The sequence below is a fragment of the Corvus cornix genome, chromosome 2 (assembly GCF_000738735.6).
Source record: "Corvus cornix cornix isolate S_Up_H32 chromosome 2, ASM73873v5, whole genome shotgun sequence".
Classification (NCBI taxonomy): domain Eukaryota; kingdom Metazoa; phylum Chordata; class Aves; order Passeriformes; family Corvidae; genus Corvus; species Corvus cornix.
The window spans coordinates 120,825,228-120,852,132 of record NC_046333.1 but is presented as its reverse complement, the minus strand read 5'-3'; the positions used below and the strand labels follow the sequence as shown (position 1 = coordinate 120,852,132).

The following is a 26,905-nucleotide window of genomic DNA, read 5'->3' as shown; positions in this document are numbered from 1 at the left end:
CAATGTATATAACAATGTATTAAACTGCATTTTAAAATTTGGGGAATCCTAAAGTTAGGATGGTAGATCTGATCTCTGAACAATAGTGAACAATGCCATATTGTTGGAGGGGTGGGGGAGGTGTAAAATAATTATTGGGATGTTGGAAGTGACGTACAGCTTTCATGGCAAGTCATAGCAATGGCAAAGTCATGCTTCCAACATCAGTAAGGTCTCAAACTAAGCAGCATGCTCAGTATCAAAAATGCATTCCTTTGTCTGTACCAACAGGAGAAAGCCCACAGCGGCTTGAGTGAGCAGGGACCGGCAAAATGAGCCCTGTAAGGAGAGCGGGAAGGAACTGGATTTGCTCAGGATAGCAACAGACTGAAAAGAAACATTGCTACAGCTCTGCTTAAGAATAGCAAAAAGAGAGGAGAACAGAATATCTCCATGTCTATGGTAGATTTGAGGAGAAGACAAAGGGCTAAACTGAAGCAAAAGAAACCATGTTTAAGCACTAGAAAAATTTACGGTAAGAAGTTTAAAGCAATGCAGTTGCCTGGGAGGCTGAGATGTCTTCATTACAAGTCATTAAGAACAGGTTAGACCGATCCATTAGGAGTGAGACAGGTGTTGATCATGCTGTCTTAAAGGAGGGGGATGGACACAGATGGCCTCTTGACCTCTTTCAGCCTCATGATCTTGTTGTTACATTTTTTTTTTCTGGATTCAGGGTATATATTTAACCAATCCGGCTGTATTTAAACTAAGAGGGAATGTGATAGTTTTCTATAAAGAAATTAAATTCCTCTTAATACTTTGGTACTCTCTGATGGACACCTTTCTCTCAGCTCGGTCTGCCCTTCATAGGACTTTTTTTTCTATTTGGTAAGCATATGGCTGCGACTCAGCAGAGGAGAACACAAAGGACAATTTGTTTTGGAAGCCTGCATCTCTCAGCAAGCACAGTATTTAAAAGATTCTCATCGAGTGTACTTGAATTGTCTAACGCAGGATCTTTCTTAAGTGTAAGCATCAAAACGAGAAGGGGAAAGCTTAGGCTGTAACTTGCCTTCTGAGAGGGACAGTGCAGACAGGACTGCAAGGGTGGGGGAGGAGGAATAACTTTACATCGCTTCTCTTCGAAACCTTAGGGCTACAGTGCCTCTTGCAAAACCACTTGTTGATTTAAAGAGTGCAAGCAGAGCTATTGACTGAGCCCATTACCTTCTCTGTCAGGCTGGACTCACCAGACAATGGTAAGGCTGAGTTAGTTAAGTTGTCTGTAAGTACACACATGATTACAAATTGTACTTTTCCAAACCATTCGGTACATTTGCATCATCTTTCAAGCACCTAGTCAAGCGTGTTTTGTCTTACTGCAAATATGAGCGCTAAGTTAGTGTATCCATTTCTGAGTCCCTTTCCTCTTCAATTTTTTTTTATGAAACAGCTTTACTGTCTTAAATTTTTACACATTGCCATAATTATTACAAATGTATTTGAGAACTTTAAAGTGGAATGGCTTGCAGTGGGACAGCACAAGAAAAACATAAAAATTTAATACAGTTGTAGCCTCTGTCCTCTCAAAAGCCTTGGCTTTTGCTAACTTTACTACTTCCTGATGAACCATATTTAATGGATAACAGGCATGTGTAGTAAACCCAAAACTTCTGTCTACAAGAAACGGAGATGTGAGAATGTACTAATGTATGACTATAACTTCAGAAATGTAAACTACCTTTTGCTGATACAGAGCTGTCTCCTTTAGTATGCAAGGAGGCTGGAGCAGAGACTCATTTCAGTGAGGTGACAGTTTTGATGACCAGTGATCATTTAAGTTCAGCGCTGTTTTTACCTTTTCTTCCTGATACAAGAAAGGAGAAAGAAACCCACAGAATTTCTTGTTGTATTGTGAGCAATGTGTCATCTCGGCCTACATATGGAGGTTCGCGTGGCAATAGTATCTCCTCCTAAAGCAGGGAAGGCAGTTTAAGGAGACCACCAGAGTCTGCAAATCCAAGGAGCTGTTTGGGGAAAGAGGACAGATGTCCAAAACTGATTAGGGAAATCTTCAACTGCTCTGGTCATTCTTCACTCTCTGGTTCAGTCTTCAAGAATGACTGTTCCCCATTCCTGATGCCTCTGGTGAGTCAGAGGAAACTGATGTCAAGGAGCTTTCAGAGGCCATGCCATTAGGGTGAAATGGAGGTAGTCTCAGTGAATGGAAAACCTCTGCCCTACTACATAGCATAAAAAGCTCAGGGACGAGATTTTTTTTTCCTAATACTTGTTAGATTAAAATAATTCCATACAAAAATTTGTTATTCTAGGGTTTAGGGTTGGAAGTCAAACAAAAAACATGAGCTTGGGAAGCTCTAATAAAAATATAATTGTTTTAATGATAAAAATTAATTTAAAAAAATAATAAGAAAATAGAGCAAAAAGCTGATTGTCTGAATTTACAGAAGTATAATTTAAAACTCTTAACTCTATCTTAAAATGAAGCCAGACTCCTTAAATTTACTTGATACCTTCTGGACTTTATTTACTTCAGTTAAAAGTTTCTAAGATCAAGGTTCTGTGCTATCTGTAAATCAAAAAGCTATCTGTGGCCTCCAGTTTGGAAAGTCATTTAACTGGTTCTGTGACTAAATCACTGTCATCCTTCCATCTTAATTTCATTTCTTTCATAATGGCATTAGGAACTGCAACAGAGGGAGGCAGATTTTAACTCTGCTGCATGAAATGTGTTGCTTGTACAGACATGCTTAGATTTTGCCATTTAAAATCATGCTTCACTACCACTCTGATTTTTTTTTTTCCTATCTTCTGGACTCTAATTACATGAGCTGGTAAATTTACATGTGTACATAACTCTAGATTTACATAGTAAATGGCCAATGGTGAGCAGAAGTTGGTCAGACTCAGGGTGTAATCAGCTTAATAGTAAATTTAGAAAGTACTTTCAACAAAGAAGATGTAGAGTCACTTAGGGTTGCACGCTCATGATTTAGGAGGAAAGTTTTCCAATGTATATGGTCAACAATGAGAAGTAATTGTTAAATATGAATTAGTAAGTCTGCCTTAGACTCAATTTTCAGAGCACATCCCGAAGAGAGCAGCACAAAGGGGGCTTGATAATGTGTACATCTCCACTTGATAATGGTGGGATGGCTTTTAATAATGCCCCTCCTCAGCAACACTCTTCAATATGAAAATCTTGCGAAGGTACAAAAATTTGTGTATTCAAGTGCAGGAAATCAAGGGAAAAAGACAGTGTTGCACAATTCTAAACAAAAGGTAAGTTAACATATTCAACAGTGTAATTACAAGGGGAAGGCAACACTGCTCTTTAAACAGCAAAACCATATGAAGCTCTTCCAGCTCTATTTCTTGTAAGTAGCTCAATTCTGCCCCTTAATGTGTATGCTTGAGGGTTGTTTACCTTTTTGGTTAAAGGCAGAGTACAGGAGTGAGCTGGACTTTTTTAATCCTCAGTAGGAGGGATGGCAATGTCTTTTTTAATGGACTGCATGAATATGCTGAATATGTCACAGCATAACTATTGTTGAACACAGGCTGCAGGATGAGAATATGGGAGAGACTGGGAATAAAAGACTAGCAAAAACAAAGATAAAAGAGAAAATAAGGGCATAAGGGGGAAAAAAAAGGTGGTTAAGGGAAAAACAATTGGAGAAGTTGGGAGAGCAGTGAGAAATAAAGTAGAATAGCATAAAGAATTTTTTTCCACAAAAATATCACAGAGCTACAGGATTCCTGAGACTGGAAAGGAGATCACCCGGTCCTGCTCAAGCAGGCCCATTTTCAGCAGGCTGTCCAGGAGTACCCAGCAGGCACTCCCCCTTCTCTCAGGGTTGGAATTTGGTGTCCCCAGCTCAGCAGTCCCTTCACAGTGTTCAAGAAGAGCTTTAGAGGCAGGTTTTGCTTGTCTGATCCAGCACTTCATGTGGTCACAGTTATTATACATAGCTGAAGGAAAGTGACAGAAGTGAGTGGGCTGGGTAAACCAAGGTGCACGTCCAGCAAGGTAAAAATGCAAGGGTTTGGTATGACATTACAGTATGAGACAAATAAATACACTTCTGGTACCATCATAGCAATTGTCCTTTAGCTCTACAGGTGTATTTCCCTCAGCTGAACATTATTTTGTCTTAGCATGAACTGTTCACCAAAGTAGCATGAGTAAAATGAATCTTTTATTCTAGTATAAAAATATTTGAACAAATACTGATTAAAATTCTAATTCTTATACATTTAGAACATTCTTCAAAACAAGTAAAATTTATCTTGACTGGTTTTTTTGTATTAGAAATGGATTGACCTTTTCAAGATTATTCAATTAAAAAAATATAGCAGATTCTTGAATTAATAACCCATACGCATACAACAAGGTGTTTGATTAACCACTTTTTTTAGTTAGGATTTTGTTACTTGAGGTGCAAAAAAGACCATATTAATGTCTGAAGCTTTTATTGGAAAAAAATCTTATTTTCTAACCACATAAGCACTATATGCCTGGGATACGCTCTTCACTGCAAACTCTTGATGAGGCTGCTGCAGCACTGTATCAAATCATGATAAAGCCAAAGTGTCCTCGAAGAACCTGAGCCAGATCCTAGATGCTTTAAAGGAAGCCATGTAAGTCAATGTGTTATTTTGAAAGGGCAGATGGTGGTAAAGGGCTAATGGAAGGGGGATAATCTGCAATAGTTTGGAGATGTGAAGGGAGGGCAGAGGGTCACCGTTGTTGGAGGAATTGTAGAGTGTATGTGTCATGTCGGGGGGGGGGGGGTGGTTCTGGTGGTGTAGTGAGCAAAGGTGGTAGTGACTGGGGGAAGGTGGAAAAAGGCAATTGTCATGTCCATCTTCTAGGAGGGAGATCCAAGGAACTACAGGCCAGCCAGCCTGACCTCAGTCTGTGGGAAGATTAAGTAGTAAATCCTCCTGAACACCATCTCCAGGTGTTTGAAAGACAAGAAGGTGCCTGGGGACAGGTAGCAAGGGTTTACAGAGGGCAAATTCTGCCTGACCAATGTGACTGGTTTTTATAATGAGATAAGTGCATCTGTGGAGAAGTGGAGAGCAGCTGATGTTGTTTACCTTGACTTTAACAAAGCTTTAGACACAATCAACCACAGATCTCCTTTAACCACACTGGAGAGGTATGAACTAGGTTAAGGAGAAGATAAGGTGGAACATTGACTAGACCATTGGGCTCAAGGACTGTGATCAGCAGCAGCAGGTCCAGCTTGTGGCCAGTGCACTTCAAGGGTGGATGCTGCCACTGTTACTGTGTAACACGGTCAGTCAGTGACTTCAGCGATGAGATGAAACACAGATCACGGCTACATGGGAAATAGCAGTCAGTGCCCTGGATAACCTCAGCACACTGGAGAAATGGGCTGGCAGGAACCTCATGAGTGGTGGCACAGCATCCTGCATCTGGTACAGAATAACCATTGCTTTATGAGCTGGAGGCTAAAAGGATAGGAAAGGATTTTCAAAAAGAAATTTGGGAGCAACAAGTAAGTCAGCAGTGACCTTGCAACAAAGAAGCCAACAGCATCCTGGGCTAAAGTAACAAAAGAATAGCCAGCAGGTTGAGAAAAGTGGTTATTCCCATCTATGGAGTACTTGTGCGATCCCATCTGGAAAACTGAGTGCAGTTTTGAGCTACCCAGTGTGTGAAAGTCACAGATATAAGAAAGAAAATCCAGAGGAGGGCCACCACAATCGTGAGGGTGCTGGAGCACATAATGTATGAGACCGAGAAGGTCAGGCCATTAGTCTGAAGAAGAGAAGGCTGGTGTAAATTTTAATGTTCTCTTCAGCTTCTTAATGGACAGATGCAGAGAAATGGAGCCTTCTAGCAAGTCCACGGTAAAATTTTTGTTGTGAGAGGCAACAGGCATTAGCTGGAACAGACCAATTAGACATCATGGGAAAAGAAAAACTCACAAATGTGTTCAAACTGTGGAATGGGTTGTTCAAAGAGGCTGTGGAGACAGTAAAAATCATCTGATAATGACCTTGGAAAACCTGGCATAACTTTAAAATTGGCCCTAATTGGAGCTGAGACTTCAACCAGAAGACATCAACAGGTCACCTGAATCCTGAAGAAGGTTAAGATAGTGCAGTAGTTTTACATGGTTTTAAATTTCATTTTGGTGTTTTTGTGGGTTTGAGTTAGGTATATACTGTGTCAACAAAAATCTTACTGGTTTCATAAAGACAGTATTTAAATCCAGTTGGGAAGGTTAATGAATAGGCGGGGATTCAATTCCCCATAAAGGCGGGCAAAGTGATTCTACAGAGTAAATGCAGCTGCTCATGAAAAAGGCTTTGTGGACCAACAGCTGCATTACATGTAGCCCTGATGTCAGCAGGTGCACATAAACCTTTTGCATATAAGCTGCAGGTAGAGCTTTATGAGACAGCAGCCATTCCTGAATGGCCTACCAAGTTCATAATCTACCAACAATTTGTTCATAACCTTTCACCTTTTGGAAAAATAACTTCATTTATTTGAAAACCAGTTAGAAACACACCTGCAAATGCTAGTTTTACTCACCCTGTGTACCAATTTTTTCAGAAATACGTTACATAGAAAAAGTAAGTAAGAAAAGAATATTGAAAATATATGACTGTACTGACAAGGAAAACATGGCTGCATTCAGATTTTGAATTTTTTCCTGTTAATTTAGGGAAGAAAAAAAAGTTATGAGAGGAAATTCAACCAAACTTCACTGAAAACTCAAAATAATAAAATACTTCTCTTGATGCTAAAGTTCTCATCAGGAAAGGTTTGTAGATCACGGTGAATAATCAAATGAATGCATAAAGTGATGTTATGAACGAAATAGCAAGCAGAAGAATGAAGGGGAGGAAGGTTAATACAGGAGGATGACAGGAAGCTTGTATTACTCTTGTTTAGAATGGATGAAGCTTTTGCTGAAAAACTAAGCCCAGCTCTAGTCAGCACAATGCAGCAATGGTGACACTGGAGAAGGTTCAGAGATGAGCTGTAATGCTGAACAAAATCTGCACTGAAGTGTGTTTATCAAATCTATTTCCCATCTGGAAGATGGTCCCTTCCCTTTAAAGAATAGCAGTTAGGAATAACGTAATTACTGGTCTTTGCATACAATGATACTTGTAGCCAGGGCTTTGGGTTTTGGCCTTAGATGACAAAATGTATTTGCTTATGAGTTAGAAGCTTGTAACAGATTTCAGTGGATCTGAGCATATGTGTGTAGTTAAATCTCCTCTCCCACACAGTTTGACTAGGAAACTTGGCCACATAGGAGCCAGGGCTTTTTGTCAATGTTGAGACCATAAACTCTGTGTTATATGGGCTGTCTCTTATACTCTTACTGCAGCAAGTTAAAAGATCTTCCTTGCTTTTCCCAGTGGATTAAGGTATTAGTTTAACAAAGATCTTTGGTTATGTTAAAGAAGGTGTGACATTAGAAAACAAAAAATCAAGCTTTCATAAATAAGAAATGCTGGAATTAAAATTATCTGTGCAATTCTAAATTGGACTGTCTATGGTCATAAAATTAAAGACATACTTCCCCCCCCCCCCCCCCCCCCCCCAGTGAACACCCATTTCACTTTGCATGGGAGAACGATTGAATCACAACCATGAAGTAAATGAGATTATTGCCTATCTGTTAGTTTACTTGCCACAGAGATTTGCACAGATATGACAAATGAGGTCAGAGGAAAAGCTCTATCTCTCCAGGACTCTTTACCCCATTTTTTTTTTTTTTGCTGGGTGGTTTCTTTTTCATTTTTTTCCCCTCCAAATATAAGCTACTCTTACTTGTTATGTTATTTCAAGGTAATATTCTGTTCTGTCTGTTCTACAGACAGAATTAACCCTCAATCATTTTTTTGCCTGCCTGTGTATGGGCAGGGTGGAAGAACTTCCTGAAGACTAAGTAATTTCTCTGCCAAATACAACTGATAGGGAGGGACATTCAGAAAGGTTGTCCTCTCCAGCTTCTGCAACCCAGTGCTGGAGCCTTGTCTTCAGTACAAAAGTACTCCAGCTAAAACAGTGGCATTTAATGTGTATTGGATCTCTGGTTACTTTCACATCAAAGCTCTAACTGAGCATAAAAAAAGACAATCCCTCTATCCCCATCTCTAATGGGACTAAATTTAAATGGATCTCTGATGGCCATCCCTCCCATTTCTGAGTTCTCTCACTAGCAGAATAAAATGTTGCAAGTCTTCAGCTACTTGATTGCAAAGACTGTTTTCTTTACCATGGGGGAGGAGAGTGGGAAAGAGATTTCCTTTAATTTGTTTGGAGAAACAATTGAACTATTTTTGCCCAATGCAAGAAAACAGCTTAAAAAAAATTAATTCAGACAAGTACGGGAAATTGTATGCAGCACAGTGGGGCAAAATGTAACCATCTGAAAAACAAGGATTATGATCAAAAAAATATTGGGCGAGCCTAATTGCAAGCAGAGTTAGCTATACCACCAGGAACGATATATAATCTGCAGATAGCTATCGAAAAACTTGAGGCTGCACAATAATCTGCAGATAGCTATCGAAAAACTCCAGGTTAGAAAATGTCAAAAATAACGACTGTTGCAGTGTGGAAAGTATAACTCACCATTATCGATATGTGTGAAAATGTAAATCTTTTCTTGTAAGATAGAATTTCTGCGTCATGGATTGCTTCTTGAACTAAAGGGCAATGTTTAACAATCGCCCTCCAGTTCTTAACAAATTTTAACTCATGTATCCACTCCTTCAATCTAGAGAAAGCCTGCATCTCAATCCTCTTGCTCCCATGAGTGAGATACAGCTGACACGATTTTCAGCATGCGTGTCTTTTTTTTTTCTATTTTTTTTTTTTTTTCCGGAGGCAAAGAAAGGAAATAAGACTGTATCCCCCCGCCTCGCTTCCCTGTTTTCGTGAATATGGGCCACTGAAAGCCGTAAAAGGGCTGACTGCTCCGGTCCCGCCTGGGAGCGGGGTTCCTCCGAGGACGGATAGCAAAGGGCCACAGCCAAAGTCTCTCCCTCCGAGGGCGAAGGACTTTGTTTTACCCTTCCCCTTTCTCCCCGGTTCGGGTGCCGAGGAGGAGGCTCCCGGGAGCGCTGCGCAGGGCTGCGAGCGGGGCGGCTGCCATTGTCCCTGCGGGCGGGGCGCGGAGCAGCCCCGCGCTCCGCCGAGCGGCAGCGGCGAGGGGCGGTGGCGGCCCCCGGACCGCGCCGCGCTGCCGCCCGCCCGGCCCGGCCTCCCCCCGCCCGCGGCCCGGCCGCTGCCGCCGTGCCCGGGGGCAGGGGGGAGTGACTTGTGCCTCCCCCTGCCTCCTCCCCGTCCAGCCCTCCTCTGGGTAGAAGGGGAGGAGGAGGAGGAGGAGGAGGGCGAGCGGTGGGAGGGTCTCCATTGAAATAAACAAGCAGGCAGTTATTAAAAAGGAACATGGCGGCCGCAGCCCCAGCTTCAGCTTCATCTTACAAAGCGAAGGTCAGCGCTGGCGGCAGCGGCGGGAGACGGCACTGACCCCGGTAACGGCTCCCGCACGGCCCCGGCGCGGCGGGGGGTGTGCCCGAGCCCCCGCGCCCGCCCGGCCGCTCCGTGTAGCGCCGGGGGGACGCCCGGGGCCGCGCCGGTGCGCGGAGGGGCGGCGTTGGCGGGCGGCACCGCGGCCGCGGCCAGGCGGCTTCCCCCGCGCCGGCGGCGGGGGGAGCGAGGCGGGGGCTGCGGCCCCTCCGTGGGGAGCCGAGGGACCGCGGGGCCGCCCCTTGCCGGGGCGTCGTGCTCGCACCCCCGCGCCCGGCGGTGGGGGGTGGGCGCGCGGGGTACTTCTCCGGGACGTCCCCCTGTTTCGGCGAGGGAGGGGGGGATAGGGCACCCCACCCTGCCGGGCCGAGGGGGGGCCGCTTGCCTGCTCCCAGGCCAGGCGGAGGTCGGGTGCCGCCTCTCCGCGCCCCTGGCTGGGGGGAAAGTGCGAGGAACCGGGAAGGCGAGTGCTGATCTGGGGGTCAGGGACTGCCCTGGCCGGGCCGGGGAGGATGGGGCAGCAGAGTGTGATTTTGAAGGGATTGTTCAGGACGTTCCCCCTCACCCCCACCACGCAGCAATAGCGAAACTTGAGGGAGGGTCTCTCCCCGATGACAAAAGGGGTGATCTGGGGAGCAGAGCGGCGCACGCCGCCACCTCTTCCCCGGCTGACAACGGCTCGGTGCGCAGCGGCGCGGGCCGCTCCGCACTCCGTCCGCGGGGCCGAGCCGGCCGCCCCCCTTTCTGCGCCGGGCAGGGACCGCGGCGCCCGGCGCCCTCTCCCCTTCCCCCTGCGCAGGGCGCCTCGCCGCCGCTCCGCGCCCTCAGGGGACGCGAGGGGAAGGAGGGGGCGAAGCGGGCAACTTCTCTAACTTTCTGCGCGGGGGCTGTGCCTGCCCGTGCGCGCCGCGCAGCGCCGGGCCGGGCCGAGCCGAGCCGCGGGGGCGGGCGGCGGGGCGTCGCAGCTGCGTGCGAGCACAGCCCGGGGCGCCCGGCCGCCGCCTCCCCGCGGCCCGGGGAGGGGTGGGGGCCCGGCCGCCGCAGTGCCGTGTGTCTGCGTGTGTGCGCGGGGCGGGGAGCGGCGGCAGGAGGAGGGGAGAGAGGAGAGCAGTCGGCCGGGCGTGGGGGCCGGGGTCCCTGGGCGGGTGCCGCTCCGCTCCCTCCCGCTTCCCCGCAGCGGGCGGCGGCTGCAGGCGGGGCGCTCCGCGGCGAGCGGAGCCCCACGCGTGAGGCGCGGGGGAGGGGTGCGGAGGTGCCCGCCGCCTCCGCGGAGGGCGGGTGCGCGGCCCCTCCCCGCCTCCGCGGGGGGCGGTGTGTGCGCCGCCGCGGGCACCGCGCGGCTCGGAGGCTGCGGGGTGAGGTGTAACCGGAGCCGTGTCCCTCGCCTCCCTCTCTGCCCCTCGCTCCTTTGCAGCCGCTTGGGCCTGAGCGTTTCCCCCAGCTCGGGGACCGCGCGCTGCTCTTGCCGGAGGGGGGCATTCAGGCCGTATAGTTTGCTGGAGACCTGCCTGAGAGCCTGGCAGAAAAAGGTGGGGGGGAGGGAAATTAAAAAAAAAGGCAAGGAGGTTGCCGGTAGTCACCGGGAAGTCGTGATATCTCTATATCATGATTTATAATTAGTTTGAGTAAACCTGTATACTTCAGTCTGAAGTGTGTGTATGTGGGACACTGTATAAATACACTTGTAATTTAGTAGGGAGAGTCTCCTTGTGAAAGGAGAACAGCCTGCTTGTTCGATAATAATCAATTGTATTTATATTTCTTTCTTTTTCTCAAGAGTAGTAAGAAGCAGGAGAATAGGCTTTAGAACTCAACCCATGATGTTTAAGTATAATTTGAGCTAAGCATATAGTGCCTGGCTATGGCAGTTACAGTAGAGCTCTATTGCCACTGTAAATATGTAAGCATTTAAGACTGCCAGTCTTTGTACTTAAAGCATTTTTTCCGTTGTTGTTCTGCCATTGTGGCTGAAGGCAGTCATTTGGATTTTATCCCTTTGGGTTTTTTATGTACTGAACTATAAAAACAGCTCTAGTCAGTTAATTTCCTGGCTTCTTATAACCCAGTGGCAGTGTTGGGCCACCTGGTGGGCTCATCTCATGGGGGAATCCTCTGGCAGTGCCCAGAGGGAGGGAGCTGCTGGTCCCCTGGGTTGGATGCTCTCTGAGAAATTACCATGTTGTACATAATTTTTAATGTCATACTGAAACTGTTACTCCCCAAAGCAGGGATCTTGTTTGCTTGCACACGGCTTAGTGTGAATGGAAACTGGTTGTTTTGTTGCACTTGGTGTAGGTACTGTGCCTCTGACGTTTTTCCAGAACATTTGTTTGTTTACATTAGCAGTGGTGTCACAAATAGGATATAGCAGGCTTGCACATATTTGCGCGTACAGACACGTATGCAAGCGCTTATGGACACTCATGCATTTGTATCCCTTATTTTGGCATTTGTGGTAACAGCTCTTTGGGGACCGGACATAGAAATTGGCTCTGTTGTGCCATGCAAGATAAGGAAAGTTGTAAATTGCCCCCAAATGGTTAATCCCTAAGTTTGAGAAGTGCTGTGAGAAGCTTAATGTTCATAGGAAGTCTTCGTTATCTACAGACTTGAAGAAAATACTTTGCATTGGACTCAACCTTCAAAATTATTGAGAACAACTTTAAGAAAAAAGGTTAATCTTTCTAACATCATGCAATATTTTGAAGAATCACATTATTTTTAATATGCTTTTATCTCAGTGGGTGTTATGCAATAAATGCATGTGAAACGTGCTGCAACCACCTCATCTTTTTAGCCACTGTACTCTTTTATTTCACATAAAACCTGAAGATTTCTCAACTTTGTATTTTCTCAGGCTTGTGGTCTTTACTAGGGGGAGAATCTGTGTGTGATGTGGTTCTTCAGTGTCTCTACAATGTCTGAAGGCACTTCTTTACTAAGTGTGTAAATTCCTCATTGTGTGTCCTGGTGGTGTCAGTGCTAAATTTGAAACTCAAGACATTTGGGGAAGGAATACATTATTGCCATCAAGAATGGTACTTTTGGAATCAGTTTACATTCTTAAACTGGAATTGCGTTATTTGAGAGAGAAAATAAAGGTTATTTCTGGTGGAAACATTAGAAAATACAAGGGTTTTATTCACATATAGTGTAGTGTATTGCATTAAACTGAGACTCTGAAGTAAAAATTAATTACTTAAGAATAATGTTTATGTTTTTATAATAATTTAGGGTGTAGCTTGCTCATTAGAAGGCTGAAAGGCTCTGTTGAAAGAGCCATGTAAACCGTCTGTGTTGGCATTCTCAACTTTTCCCTCCGTCCTCCAAAAAACCAGTAAGAGCTAGCCCATCTGCAGGGATCCCAGATTTGCAGCAGGAAGAACAAAGTCAGTGAGCGAGCCAGCTGCTGCTACAATGCCCACTGTCTTCTGCTCCTTGCCTTTGTTGCTGATGTCACTGTCTCATTGGCAAAATCTGGGCTTCTGCGCTCAGCTGGAGTTTCTCTAGCACCTGACACCAGAATTGCAGAGGCTTAAGAGGTCTAAGCCTTGAGGATGCTGTCAGTTCATTTGGAAGAAAAAGACGGACCAGAGACTGCTACCAAATTTAAATAGAAACGTAACTGTCTTTGTCTGCCGAGCACTAATAGATTGTGCATTGGAGAAAGGGAACACTGAATTAAAACTGTTCTTGCCATGTTCAGTTCTTTGTACATTTGCTGTGGCTGGCCTCCCTAAATAATGCAGTTTGCATGCAAGTAGGTATATGTAACAAATTCCACGCATTTCTTCGGTATTCTTATAGGCATTAAAATGCTCAATATTCATTTATGTCCATGTTTGGCTTTAGAGGTCAGAGGTTAAATGTGTTGTTACAGTATATACTCTGCTGTGTGACACAGCATTTTAAACTAAGAACAGAGTAACATTGATAATTACTTTGTAGAAGGCATATAACAGCATCCATTCATCCACCCATTTGCTGCTGTTAGTTAACTTAGTTACAGACGGCTACTCTGGCAGGATCCCCTATTTTTATTTTTAAATGAGGTGAAGTTCACTGCACTACTTTATTTTTGTTAGTTGTTAAAACATTCTTATACTTCTGGCAGCAGATAATGACAAATTCTTCAGTGTAGTGCTGGGAGCAAGGGAGGCGGAGAGGGAGAAACAGGGAGGGAGAGGAGGGGAAAAAACCCTCCTGAGCATATGGAGACATCCAGAAAAAGATGTGCATCGTCAGCTGTGATTCCATTGTGTGCTTGCAGACAGGATCTGAGCTCTTCTTCTCTTGGGAATTTAAACCTTACAGAAGTATTCTTTGGCTTTTACCCGCCAGGATAATGGAGCTTAGATAACATACATTTCATGTATTTATTATAGATAATATTTTGATAATATTTTATGATTTCAGGGAATAAAATACAGCTGCCAGGACTCCTGCTCTGTGTTGGAATAGCATTTTAAACAGTAATATGTATTGGTGAAGTGGTAACTTTGAGTAGTAAGAATAATTTGTAATATTACATCAGTGGTTATGTATTACGAAGGCATCTTACCAGTTCTACAGTTAGTAGTTTGTCAGCAGTATTTACATTATGCAAACACTCCCTATTTTAATGATTCAGTAGCTTAGCCTTTTCAAAACATACCAAGTAGAAATCTGACATGAAAAATGACAGGTTGTATGGTTTAATCAATTTAGGATACAGAATTAGAAAAAAAAACAAAGACAAAAAACGCAGGGAATTTTTAAACAGTTTTAAGACAAAGCCATTTTGTCAGTGTTATGAGTCTTCAGAAACAGCATTTATATGATGGAAAAATGAGTGGAAGAAATTAATTTTCTTTCATTCAGTCCTGCATTTACCTATTACCTAGAACAGCCTTTCCTCTCCTGAGCATCTGGAATACTTTTGCTGATTTTTTTACAATTATTTTGAGTTGATGAATAGTTTGAAAAATAGATCTTGAATGTGGTAGATTTGCTGCACTGCATTTTGTAACTGTTTATGATTTTTCAATCTTTTTCTGTGGAAATTGCACGTTATTCAAATTAAGGACTAATGGAAATTTTCTTTAAGAGTTTTATGGATATATAATGGAAACAATTCCTATGGAAAATGTATCGTCATTGGAGTGCTTGACATCTTGAAGTTTGAAATTAGTTCATTAATTTAAATGTCTGAAGCTATACCGCAACATATTAACAATATGCACTTTTTTTTCCCTCTGCAGCTGCATCATTATGCTATTCCAAGTCTTGCATTTCCTTAAATGGCTTCCATAACAATCTCCCATTAATACAGTTACTGACAGATATTATTTTTCGTTTGCTCTCATTTTAGCCGTTACAACTGATAGTAAATCTCACTTTTTCTGTGAGTGTGTGTTCCCATTACTTAGATATTCAGAAACTTCTTTGGAATGTGCATTTGCTTTTTGCAGCTAAGATGCAATGCCCTCAGTAAATCCTATTTACATTTTTCTCTTTGTTTTTAAACTTCAAGAAGTTATTTGCTGTTTGAAAAGGAAAACTTGTATTTTGCTGGAATAGTCCACTACTAATGGATTAATGAAAGGGCAGAGAGTATAGGAGACAAATTAATTAAAATATCTACTGAATGTGTTGATTTATGCATAAATCTTAGACAGTATGGGTCACGTGAGCTTCTATGAGGGGACATAGTGAGAACATATATCTGCTGCAGTGTTGACTGAGAGTTGCTATTTTGATGCTTTTTTAGTGAGCTATGTAAGACATATTGTTGCTCCTGGGTGGGATTTATAGTGGGCATATCACAATTGGCTGCTTTATTGGCTGCCTCAGTGGAGAAGCCTGGGATTGAAGAATGGGCATGGAAAGTGAAAGAACATTTTGCTTGTTAGGTCAGAATTATTATGGAATTTTACTCTTACTCTGCCTATGCTGTAATTCATCTGTGTGTGAACAGATTTAGTTTTTCATTGCTGTCGGTATTGATCTCTAATGAGCCTGGCTCATGGATTTTGAAGAAAATCACTCCAATTAAAAGCAATGCAGTTTGTCACCTATTTGTACCCCATGGATTATGTAGGAGATACTAAACTGCATTTAAAAAGAAAACTTCTTGAGAATAGAGGAAAGTCTGCCTATGAATAAATTTGATAGTATATACTGACACTTCTATCACACATATTTTTATGTGCTTAAAAATTCATCATATGCCTGTGTGATGGAATTAGAAATTAATAAACAAAAACCCCAAAAACCTAAAGCAACCCAAACCCCAAGAAAACCCAAGGTCATAGGTTTTATTACTTGTTCCTCTGAGAGTTCAGGTATCTATCGTCTGAGCTACAATGGAGATTGCTTTTCTTCATTCTGCTTACACCATGCTTTGAGTTCGCAAAGTAGCTTTTCAGTCCTTACTCTTTACTCTTCCAAAATTATTGTCAGGACTTGCTGACCAACTACTTACATATTCTGAGAAATACATGTCATTACTGTTAACTAATTCCACTTGCTGTCCTCACTCAGATTTATACCTTGGTCTCCAGATACATGAGCAATACATGATTTTGTGGAGGAAGATCGAGTGTATACAAATAAATAAATTATTTATTTTAACAGTTTTCAATTATATTCTCTAGGAGAAAAGCTTTGTATTTTTCCAAAATTAAAATTTACAGCTAAAAATGCATTATTTTCTTTAAATGTGTCCGGAAGAGTTGTTGCCGTTATCTTGGGTGCAAAAAAAAAATCAACTTGTTGATACTTTACAGGCTATAAAATGTAGCTCTAACAGCATAAAGGATTTTTATTTTAATTGCTTGCCAATTTTTGTTGGCATTTGCAGTGCAAACATACTTCTGCTTGTTTTGCTGGATTTTTTAAAGCGTTACTTTGAAACAAAGATACTGAATTTTTCATGAGGCCTCAAAATATTTTCTTGCTACAGTTCTGTGTGAAGCTAGTGATAACTGCACAATGGTGAGATCATTGGTGGCTCCTTTTCTTCTTAGTTTAAGAATGATGGAACATGAAGACTGGATGTAGATGAGAAAAGCCTCACTAAGCTCACCAAGTTCATGCTCACTAAGCTCGCATGCTGTGGATGATCTCTTCCAAGTATGTCTGAAAGTGACAGTTTTCACTCCCTTTTAGCTTAACTGTAGTTTGTAGTGTTGATGTTGTGTGTTTTTGTTCACAACAAAGTTTTTATGGACCAAGGAGGTAAACACATCTTAGGTACCTGGAATAGAGACCAGAAAAGGAAGAAGTGACTGTGTACGAATGGAAAATAAAGATGTAAAGTGCTCTATAGTCACAGGACAGACAGTGTATTATTCTGTTCCATGTCAATTGCTTTTAGTTGGGTTTTTTTGACCTTTAAAACAGTTTTCTTTTACTCTTTGTGGCATGGAGGATTGGATGGTGGTGTTGGAAAATGGCAGGTGTGGCTGTGGTGTATTCCATTTTTATATCATAGCTAATGTTGATAATTTGTGTATTGTTCGAGGCAGAGACCTGCTCTTCATGTGGGCCTTTGCACACCACTGTTAACAGAGTTAGGCCACTGTGAGACCTGGCTTCATGCAGGATTAGTTTCCCTTGAGTTCTGAGGGTCATCCCAGGAAGCTCCTGAGTCTTGTGGGATTGGGTGTAAATTTGCATAGGCATGGATAGTAGTTGGCTTGCTTTTACTTCAGCCTCCAGAATGGGCTTGAGAAGGGAAGGCAGAGGACTAACAGATAATTTTGTTGTCCATAACTTCGTGTTAATCACCTTTTTTCTCCACTGACAGCCTAGTTTAGTTAGAGAAATATATCTGAAATATACTAGATAATACTTATCTATTCAGGTACATGAGCCTGTCACTAGCTGCTGTATAACTGAAGAGTTTTATTTTGGAAGAAAGATCTTGTTAGTCATGTTTTTGTGTTGAAGGTAGTGCTTCTACTGTGAAGCTATAATGCATTGTCTTTATTTTCAGACAGTGTTATTGTTAAACATTTTATGAATAGAACAAATGAAAATCAGCAAAGCTTGTCCTTTCTGGTGGGGCCCTGTGGACACTACTGTAATGGTCAGGAGCCACATTACTTGTAGAGACTTCTTGAGCTGCCGTTTTGGAGGCCACAGAGACCAGGAGGTGGGATGCAAAAGTAGGGAAAAACAGCAGGAAAATAAAAGTAAGCAGCCACATTAGTTGTCAAGAAACAAAATGGTAGTAGAGTACTCATTCACCGGTGCACAGCAGGTAAAAGACAGGAGCTGAGTGGGAAATGCTTCTGTTTGCACAGGCAGTGTCATGTTTACTGCTCCTCAGTGGAAAAGGTCTCCCCACTGTGGGCTGGGGCTGCAGCCCCCATCTGCTGGTGAGACAGTGACTTCTCTTTGGTGTCTCCCTGAACTGCCAAAAGATCTAGTAGCTTACTTAAAATTTTATTCCAAGACAAGATAATTTTTTCTGTCAATGAGGATCCACTCAAAGCCCTGAGTCTGTGATCCACAGATCTTGTGTGCTGTTTGGACATTCCTGAGGAAATAATGTAGTCTTATCTTCTGTGTATATATTTTATATAAGAATACTTCTTTGTTACTAGTGCCCTTGAATAGTCTATTACTGCAGTGGTATCCTGTCTGTGACTGAAAGAACTTAGGCAGAGTTTGTTTGAAGAAGGTTTCTGTAGGATGGCAGAAATGACAAGGAATGAAGTTGATTCTAAATTCCGTTTCTCTTGAGGCATAATTAGTGTGTGCTTTTTTTTTTTGCTGATGACTATTGTAGTGTATCTTCCGTTTTATTTGTGTTCTCGTTTGCTTTATGTTCTGACTTTTTGTTTGTCAGAATAAGAAAGCAGAAAACTCTTCTTTGGTAATTTGCTTGGATACATTTGACATAAAGTGCTATTTGACCTTCAAACAGAAATGCAGGTATATTTATGTGGGCAGTGGCATGCTCCTCCTGCCTTGAAGAAATTATTTTGCTGTGCAATGTATGGCTTCTGTTCTATGGGACCCTTCACTGCTTTATGGGACTTAATACTAGTGAAAGGCTTTCTGTTCACTGTTGCTTGTCACTTGGGTCAGGAGTATTGTAAATGGGGGCTGAGAGAAGAAACATGCTTCTGTACATGCAACTTATAATAATGGTAGAAAGAACACCAGTTTCTCCTTTTTAGAGATTTGAAACTAGTGTGCTATCAAATCAAGCAGTCAACCAAAAAAGGAACCGACCGCTTTCAGAGTTCTCGCAGATTCTTTAGTGAAAATAGAGGCTGCATACTGTGTAACTTAATGTAAACATTTTAGTTGCTATCACTGTGAATTTGCAGTAGGCAGCAGGTAGAAAGGAAGTTGTGTGCCTGGAGTGATTGTGCAACTGGAAGGGGGTTGTAGTTATGTCTGGAAAAGCAGATAATGCTCTGCAAAGTTTCTGTTTCCCTCCTTGTGTTATGCTTAAAACAGCAATGTGCTAAACATCATATTTTTGTTTTTCTATGCCCATCTCCAAAAAAAAAAAAAGACTAATATTTTTCTCTCAAATTTGTTCCTAGCATGCTTGAGATGTATCTGAGTAGTGAGGCCCCCTGCACACACAGCCCCTAGAAATCATTGTCTGCATCACTGAGTCTTGGTGAGTTGTCTATATCCTATTGTATTTAATTGGATTGTGTTACAGTTTTATCTTCATTGGGGGTTTTGATGTGAGATGTCTTAAATTGATTGTGTGGATACAGCAGAACAAGCCTTGGTTTTAAGTGCTGAGTGGAAATACTAACATTTTAGAAACTTTGAAAAGTAATGCCGACTGCTTATGGAAGCAGAGGGTCCTTGCTTTGGTGCCAGGACCAAGAATGGGACTTAGTGCTGAGAAAGAATGTCACATGTTGATCCCTTCAGCCTTTCTCATTAGGTTTGTTTGATATTTTATACTGTAACTAAGGAATTGACATTTTTCAGATGTGCTGATTATGGTCTGTCTTATGGTGAAGGTTGAATATGAAATAATACAAGCTTTTCCATCCAACTCTGTGCACTAATAAATTACTTAAATAGAGGCTTGAAATTGGTATAATGACACTGATGACTTAAACTGCTTGTTGCTCAAGAATTAGTGTCTGATGACTCCATCAGGCAGTGCTGTGCCTGTTTAACTCTGCTCTCAAGAAGCGATAATACCACTGAGAATTAGAGAAAGAGACCCCTGCGGATTGTTTAAATGCAGACTAATAATAGTTTGGTAGTGCAGTGAAAGAAATAAATGCTGTAGAATACAAATGCTGTGGTTTTATTTTAGGTATGTTTGATATATCAGTATATTCACTCGGTATAAATCTTTTACAACAAATACGCATTTGAGATTTTATGTGAGAACCTTTTCAGTGTACTCACGAATAAATGTTGTCTTTTAACATGTAGAGTGACTTATTAAGGTCAGAAATATGTATTTTTGAGGCTTGTACGCTAAATATAGAGGTGGGAAATGAGCCTGCTGAAAGGGTTTTTAGTTGTTCGAGGGATGACTGTTTATAAAATGCCAACCAAATATGGATAAAATTATGTATGTCCACATCAAGTATCATTTCCTCTTTTGATAATTATGTTCAGTAGTTTTTGCAAGCTAACATTTTTCTTTAAACTTTCCTAATTTTCTAGTATCAGGGAATGTAAGCAGGTTAAGCAGTTTTCCAGTGCTTTTCTGTCTTTTCCCTTTTCAGCTCAGATAAAACACTTTGTAGTTCATTCTAGTCAATGAAGTTTATGATACTGGTTAATAATTTGTTTTGTTTTATATTAACTTGAAAATGCTTAGCTACGGAGATGTTATTACTATTTTACACTTATTACTTACACCATATTAATTATTATTTATTTACACTACTTATCTGGACTGCATAATCATAATGTGCTTGTGCAGGTCTTCTCAATAATGATCTGCTCTTGTAATCATTTAAGCAAATTGTTAAAAAAAGATGCAAAGACTCTAAAATATTGTTTTCCTAGTGAATAGCACTCAGAATGAGTTAGGTGTGTGTAATAAAGAGAAAAATGTCACTGCTGGGATTCTCTATAGAGAACACAAAATTTTATTGTCAAGTTGATCATATGTTTGTTTTCAGTTGTCTCAGTTCTAATTTTTGATTAAAAAAACTAACATATTAGAGAAATATTAAAATAAAAAGCAATTTGCATATAATTTCTTGTGGTTTTTTCCTAATTAATTTATGTGGAGAAAAAAAACCCAACATGTCTTTTCCTTAATGTTGCTACATTCTGCACCAAAACTATAGATTTGGTTGATACAGTGGTAGAAAATAATCTGGTAACTTTACAGATGCTGACCAAAACACAGTTGCTGTGTTTAGGAAGTTCAAAACCTTTAATAAGAGCAAGTATGACATGAATATTTGTATATGAAGTCTATGGTGATGAGAGTGAGGAATAAACCACTGTAAAAAATGGGTGTCATGAAAGAATTTGTAGGGCAGGGATGAAGTAAAGAAGTAGTTTTCACTCAAAATATCCTTTTGCTTTAAAGTGTGTGGTTATCTCTGTGTTCCTGTTATAGACAGTTCAGCAAAAGTAGGTTCCATAAGCAAAGGAATAGTTTAAAGTTTTGGTTTCATTGAATTCCTATTGATTTTCGAATGTCCAGGGTTTCAGTCCTATGGTTTGACATACTTGCATGTTCACCTTCTCTGTTGCAAGATCAAAGAGCTGTAGTTGTTTCTTTTAACCAGTATACCCATCTGAAATTATACTAGTGTTGGAAGGATGTATCAGGTGGAGATTCATTTAAGAAGTACTGGCCTTGGCTTCTGACTAGTGTTGCCTGTGGAATTACAGGTGTTGGGTTTGACCGTATGTTGTGAGACTGTATCACCACTGTGACTGAAATCGTGCACATTCAGCTTGTCTACCACTGTATCAAGTCTTTTGGAAAGTGAAACTACTGCTTAAAACTTATCTGGTCTATTTTTCATACTAGTTGAGGTAGTGGGAAGCAGCTGCTGTGTGCTAACAAAAAAAGGGATGCAGTTAAAATGGTGATAAGTTTAGACTTACAAAAACTCAAACAGCTAAAATATCTACTTTAATTCCTAGTCTAAAGTTACCAGTCAGAAAAAAATTTTTTTTTAAAATCTCCCTCTCCTTTTTTCTTCAAGTGATCTGCTTCGTAAGGAATATTTCTCAGCAAAAAGAACATAGAGAAATCTCAGTTTTCTGTCACTCTTGATCTGGAGAGTCTGTTTCCATCTAACTGTAGTGATTTCACTGGCGTTTGTGTTGTAGTTAGTGTCAAGTGTGATAGAAAATATCTGTGTGTCTATTCATTCTGACTTATAGTGCTCGTTGTTTACAGCTGTAGTAGGTATCGAAAATTTTGACAAATGTCTCATTTTTGACTGTGTTCTCCTAATAAATGTGCGTGTAAAGGGAATGCTGTCAGAAAATAAAGTGCAATACTGAAAATAAAACTGCCTTATATCGAAACAAGTTTTAAGAGCCTTGGGTATTAATTTAAGGATGCAAACGAGGAACTTACAGTAGATTCCAAGTATCAAAAATGAATAAGGCAGAGCTCACTTCTATGAGCTTGCAAAGCAGGGCTGGAATGGTGCTTACCTAGAACACTGGAGTCAGTTCAGAGCACCCTCATTCCCACAGAAGCTGTGTTTCTGAAATAGGTGAAATAAAATACAGGTATGTGTAATCCTTAATGAATCTGGTCTTCTCTGTGAGGGATACTTAATCTGCATTGAATTGGTTTGTGATAAATAAAGGGAGTGTGTTTCCATTGCTGGACCTCAAAATTGGAGAGTTGTGTTTTGCATGAAGTGTGGTAAGATTATTCTGTGTTCAGTCACTCTGTTCAGCAGCAACATAAGTTAACATGAATTGCCTATGAAGATGCTTGTAAAAGTGGATGCTTGATTATAGTGAATTTAATGTAATCAGCGTTAAAATGATACTCCTAATCTGAGAGTGAAGTTCTGTGTGGGTGGTACAATGAGAACTGAAGTATTAGGAAATGAGCATCTATTGAGATTTATACAATTGCACCCTAAAGGCTTTTTTCTCCTAAAATTGGAACTGGGAGCTTATGAAAAACATTATTTTGTGGAAAAGTTGAAATTTACACAAATGTAATATATTGCATTTCTTTCCTTTAAAATTTATGAAAATTTAGAGTACTGTAGAGAAATCTTATGCTTGCAACTAGGAGAACTAGATTTGTTAGTAATGAAAGTACTTTTAAAGTACTTTTGTAGTTTTGAGGCCACAGCGTTCAAATTCATTGTAAAGCTGGATTAAACTATTCACATATATGTAAAACTCATTAACTACTGTAAACGGATTTAAATGGAGTGCTCTGTCAGTGAACTTTTTACTGCATTGATGGAACCAAACTTAATATATATCCAGGACTGTTGAAAATGCTCATTCAATTGATTGAAGCTTCCCTTTTGTATGTAGTTATATCCTGGAAGATTATTTTGAACAGTGCAGTTTCAGTGAGATAAATAAAAAATATTTAGGAAATGGGATCGCTAATTTGATTTTATTCACTTCTTAAATATTGGTTTTGACTTTGTAATGGACCTTGCTAAGATTTTTCATTTCTTACCTTGATAGGAACCTTTTTATATGGACAAAGTTATACTGTATTAGCATTAGCAGAAGAAATAGCTGTCATTATCATCTGTGGAAAATCAATGTATATCTTATATATAGATTGATGACATTGTATCACTAGTATTGGAGCCTAGGAATTCTAGAGAGGTCAAGAGCAGGACAACTGAGCACTTGCATCATCAGAGAAGATGAGATACATTTACTTGGGCAGATTTTCCTCTGGGCCTGCCTTTAGTCTCTGAATTGGGAAGAGTGAAATATTTACACGGCTTGGCTCTTGACAGTAAATAGCATTAATTAAATACAGGGCTTGAAAATGACACTGGTATTTCAGATGAAGGCCAGTAGATTTTGCCTTGGCTTCCTGGAAATTGAATTCCAGTTGTCTGTTTATTTGACAGCATTATAGTACAATACTTTGAGGTTCATGGATAGTTCTGTACATTAAAGTGGGTGAATTTTTCTAATACCACCATGTGGGGATGTTAGGCTCAGAAGACTTATGTGCTATCATGGTAAGCAAATTTGTAGATGATTATAATATAAAGTGTTGTACAATGTGTTTCTCTCTGATTAATTTGCTTTAATATTAACTGAACTGGCAAGAAATTACAGGTTTTCTTTTTAAAACAAACTTTGGATGTTGAAAAACTCAGATGCAAGGTCCTAGATAAGTCACAGAAGTTCAGTATTAGGAAAATGATTTAGAAATATTGGTGAGTATTACAGTATCACTGTGCAGGGTTCTAACTATTCAAGTATGTTACAGAAACCTCCTTTAGTCATCTCACCACAGCCAGAAAAGGGTACTGACACTCCTGTGTACACAATATTTGCCAGTGTGTAAATGCATTGCTAAAACTCTGTTTGTAACTGTGGCCATGATACATGAAGAATATACTCTGTTCTCCTATTCCAACATCTGTTTTTATGGTCCACATTCTTCCCTTTTTTTCATTTTCAGTACTTTCCTTCCTTCAGTAATCCCAAATCAATAAACTACAGTGTTCTCTATACACCAAACTCTGTATCTTTCAAAATGACAGCAATAGGCAAACTAGGAATATTTAAAATTAGAACTGAGAAAAGAATTAGTTTTATAGTAGATATTGCAATTTGGTTCTTCCTTGAGGGAAGCTGTAGTAGTGTCAGGAGGAATTAAAACATTTCCATTCACGCTTTTTTAGCATGTTTTTCTTCACTTATATTTGAATGTTCTCACTTAAACTTTAAAACATTATCCTTGCAAGTAACACATAGAATTGAAGATCCCTTTTTGCCTTGGATTCCTTTGTCCTTCAATCTCTAGGTACCTATTTTACTGCTTTAAGAGATGAGATATCCCTTACATTTCTTTCTTCAGGTTATGAGCTTGAAACTAGTGTGTGGTGACACAGTTTAATAGTATTTTAAAATGGGATATAACCATCAACATTTCTCTAGAAGTAGGTGGCCAACACATATGAAATTTCACTTGGGTTAATTTTTATGGCCTTTCAGTTTTCAGTTGTGGTTTTTTGCTTGGCTTCTCTTCACAGATCCTGGTTAACTGTGTTTTAATTGCTTAGTCCTGCTGAACAGACTCATGTAAAACTTTTTCTGTCTGGAACTACACTACGTAACTTCCAGAAGATATCCTGTGGTGGAATTGGGTTTATGTGCTGATGGTACATGAAGCTTGATGCATGACTACTAATATTTGAAATTTTCTTTGTCCCGGACTGTGATTTTAGTCTTTCCTTCCTCGTGAGCTTACTCTTTTGTCAATATCCAAGTTCTAGGCTCTTGATTTGCTGTATTGGGTTTGCCTGGCCAAGCTTTGGTAGCGGGTGGATTCTTTGAGAAGCTGCCAGAAGCTTCCTCCTTGTCCAGCAGAGCCAACCCCTGGCATCTCCACAGATGTGCCACTGGTCAAGGCTGGGCCAATTAGAAAAAGTGGTAACAGCTCTGAGACAACATATTGAAGAAGAAGAAGAAAAAAGTTCCTGCACAGCTGTAACTGCAGCCAGAGAAGAGCGGGGTGGGAATATGTGAGAGGAATGAGTGTGCAGACACCAAGGTCAGTGCAGAAGGAGGGGGAGGAGGTGCTCCAGGCACCAGAGCTGACATTCCTCTGCAGCCTGTGGTGCAGACCATGGTGAGGCAGCTGTGTCCCTGCAGCCCATGCAGGGCCATGGGGATACAGAGATCCACCTGCAACCTGTGGAGGAGCCCCACACCAGAGCAGGTGGGTGCCTGAGAGGAGGCTGTGACCCCGTGGGAGGCCCATGCTGGAGCAGGGTCCTGGTAGGACTTGTGACCCTGTGGAGGACCCACAGGGGAAGAGGCTGTCTTTGAAGAACTGTACCCCATGGAAGAGTGACCCACACTGCAGCAGTTTTGGGAGAGCTGTTGCCCATGGGATGGACTCAGACTACAGCAGTTTGTAGAGAACTATTGCTCCAGAGATGGACTCACTTTGGACAAGTCCATGGAGAACTGTTTCCCATGTGAGGGACCCCATGTTGGAGCAGGGAAAGGACTCCTCTCCCCCAGTAGTGCAGAGACATCGAGTGATGAACTGACTATAACCCCCATTCTCTCTCTTCCTGCACTGATGGGGGAGAAGGTAGAGCTGGGAAAGAAAGAAGGGTGGGAGGAAGGTGTTTTTGAGGTTTTCTTTTACTTCTCATTATCCTTCTCTGATTTTGTTAGCAATAAATTTAGTTAATATCTCTGATTCTAACCTGTTTTGCCCATGATGGTGTTTGGTGAGTCAACCTTCCCAGTCCTTATCTCAACTCATGAACATGTTGTTATACATTCTTTCCCCTGTCCATCTGCAGAGAGGAGTAAGAGAGAGGTCTTTGGTGGGTGTCTGGCATCCAACCATGGTCAACCCTCTACATCAACATTGAAATATTTGAGGAACCAATACTGGCGAGTCAAACTGTATAACACTATTGTTGCCACACTTAAAACATACTCAGTATAAATCTACAGAAGGCAAAAAAACCCCAAACCCAAACTACCCCAAACTAAGCCATCTTATATGAGATATCACCTGCTATTCCACCACTGTCACACCCCAACCACACCACTATCACTACTGTACACCACAGGCTATATGCCACAACCTAAATGGTTAAATAGATTTGTTATATTAATTTTCAACTTTAGGAGCTTAGTGCCAAATATGCTGTGTATATAGCACATATGTTTCACAATAGTATGTATTTATTTTTGAATATAGGCATGGAACCATGCATATGGTGCTCTGGTCCTGTTTTAGGTACTGTGGGCACTTAAAGGGGAAAAAAACCCCTAACAGCCTGCTGCTGCTGAACTTGATTCCAGTAACAGTAGTTATCAAAGTTGCCTCCCACTTACTCGTCCTCGTATTTGCTTCATCACTCAGTTTCTGAGCTATTTCCTTCCGCCCCCAGCTTCCAGGAGAATTGTTTTGCGGTTTTCTGATACAATCTCATAAAGCTTTGGGATAGTCCCATGTTTTGGGTCAGGACAGCTTGATCCGTGGTTGTGAGACTCTTACTAGTGAGTTAGACTTACTCGTGTGTGTGTATTTTGAGGGGAAATTGCTTCCTGGAAATTTATTTTTGGCTAGCTTAAAGCTGTTAATGAGTCGGCTTGAATTTCATAAGTAGCTTCATTGAGGAAGGGGGGAAAAGTCCCTGCTAATCAGAAATGCTTTAATGGCTCTCAGGAAATTCTGAAATGAAAAGTTTTGGATTTCAAGGC

At 41.3% G+C, this 26,905-nt stretch overlaps 1 protein-coding gene across 5 annotated transcripts in view; it reads left to right on the top strand.

Annotated features, from left to right (window-relative positions):
* The first annotated feature begins 9,359 nt into the window (after nt 1–9,359).
* NCOA2 (nuclear receptor coactivator 2) overlaps nt 9,360–26,905 on the top strand; it is a 189,710-nt gene continuing 172,164 nt past the window's right edge. Inside the window, exons 1-2 of one of the 5 annotated variants that reach the window (XM_039570539.1) lie at nt 9,360–9,543; nt 19,084–19,163. The gene's annotated coding sequence lies outside the window, so the exon portion shown is untranslated. The remainder of the gene's footprint in view (nt 9,544–19,083; nt 19,164–26,905) is intronic. The other 4 variants (XM_039570527.1, XM_039570530.1, XM_039570557.1 and 1 more) reach the window with 4 other exon arrangements.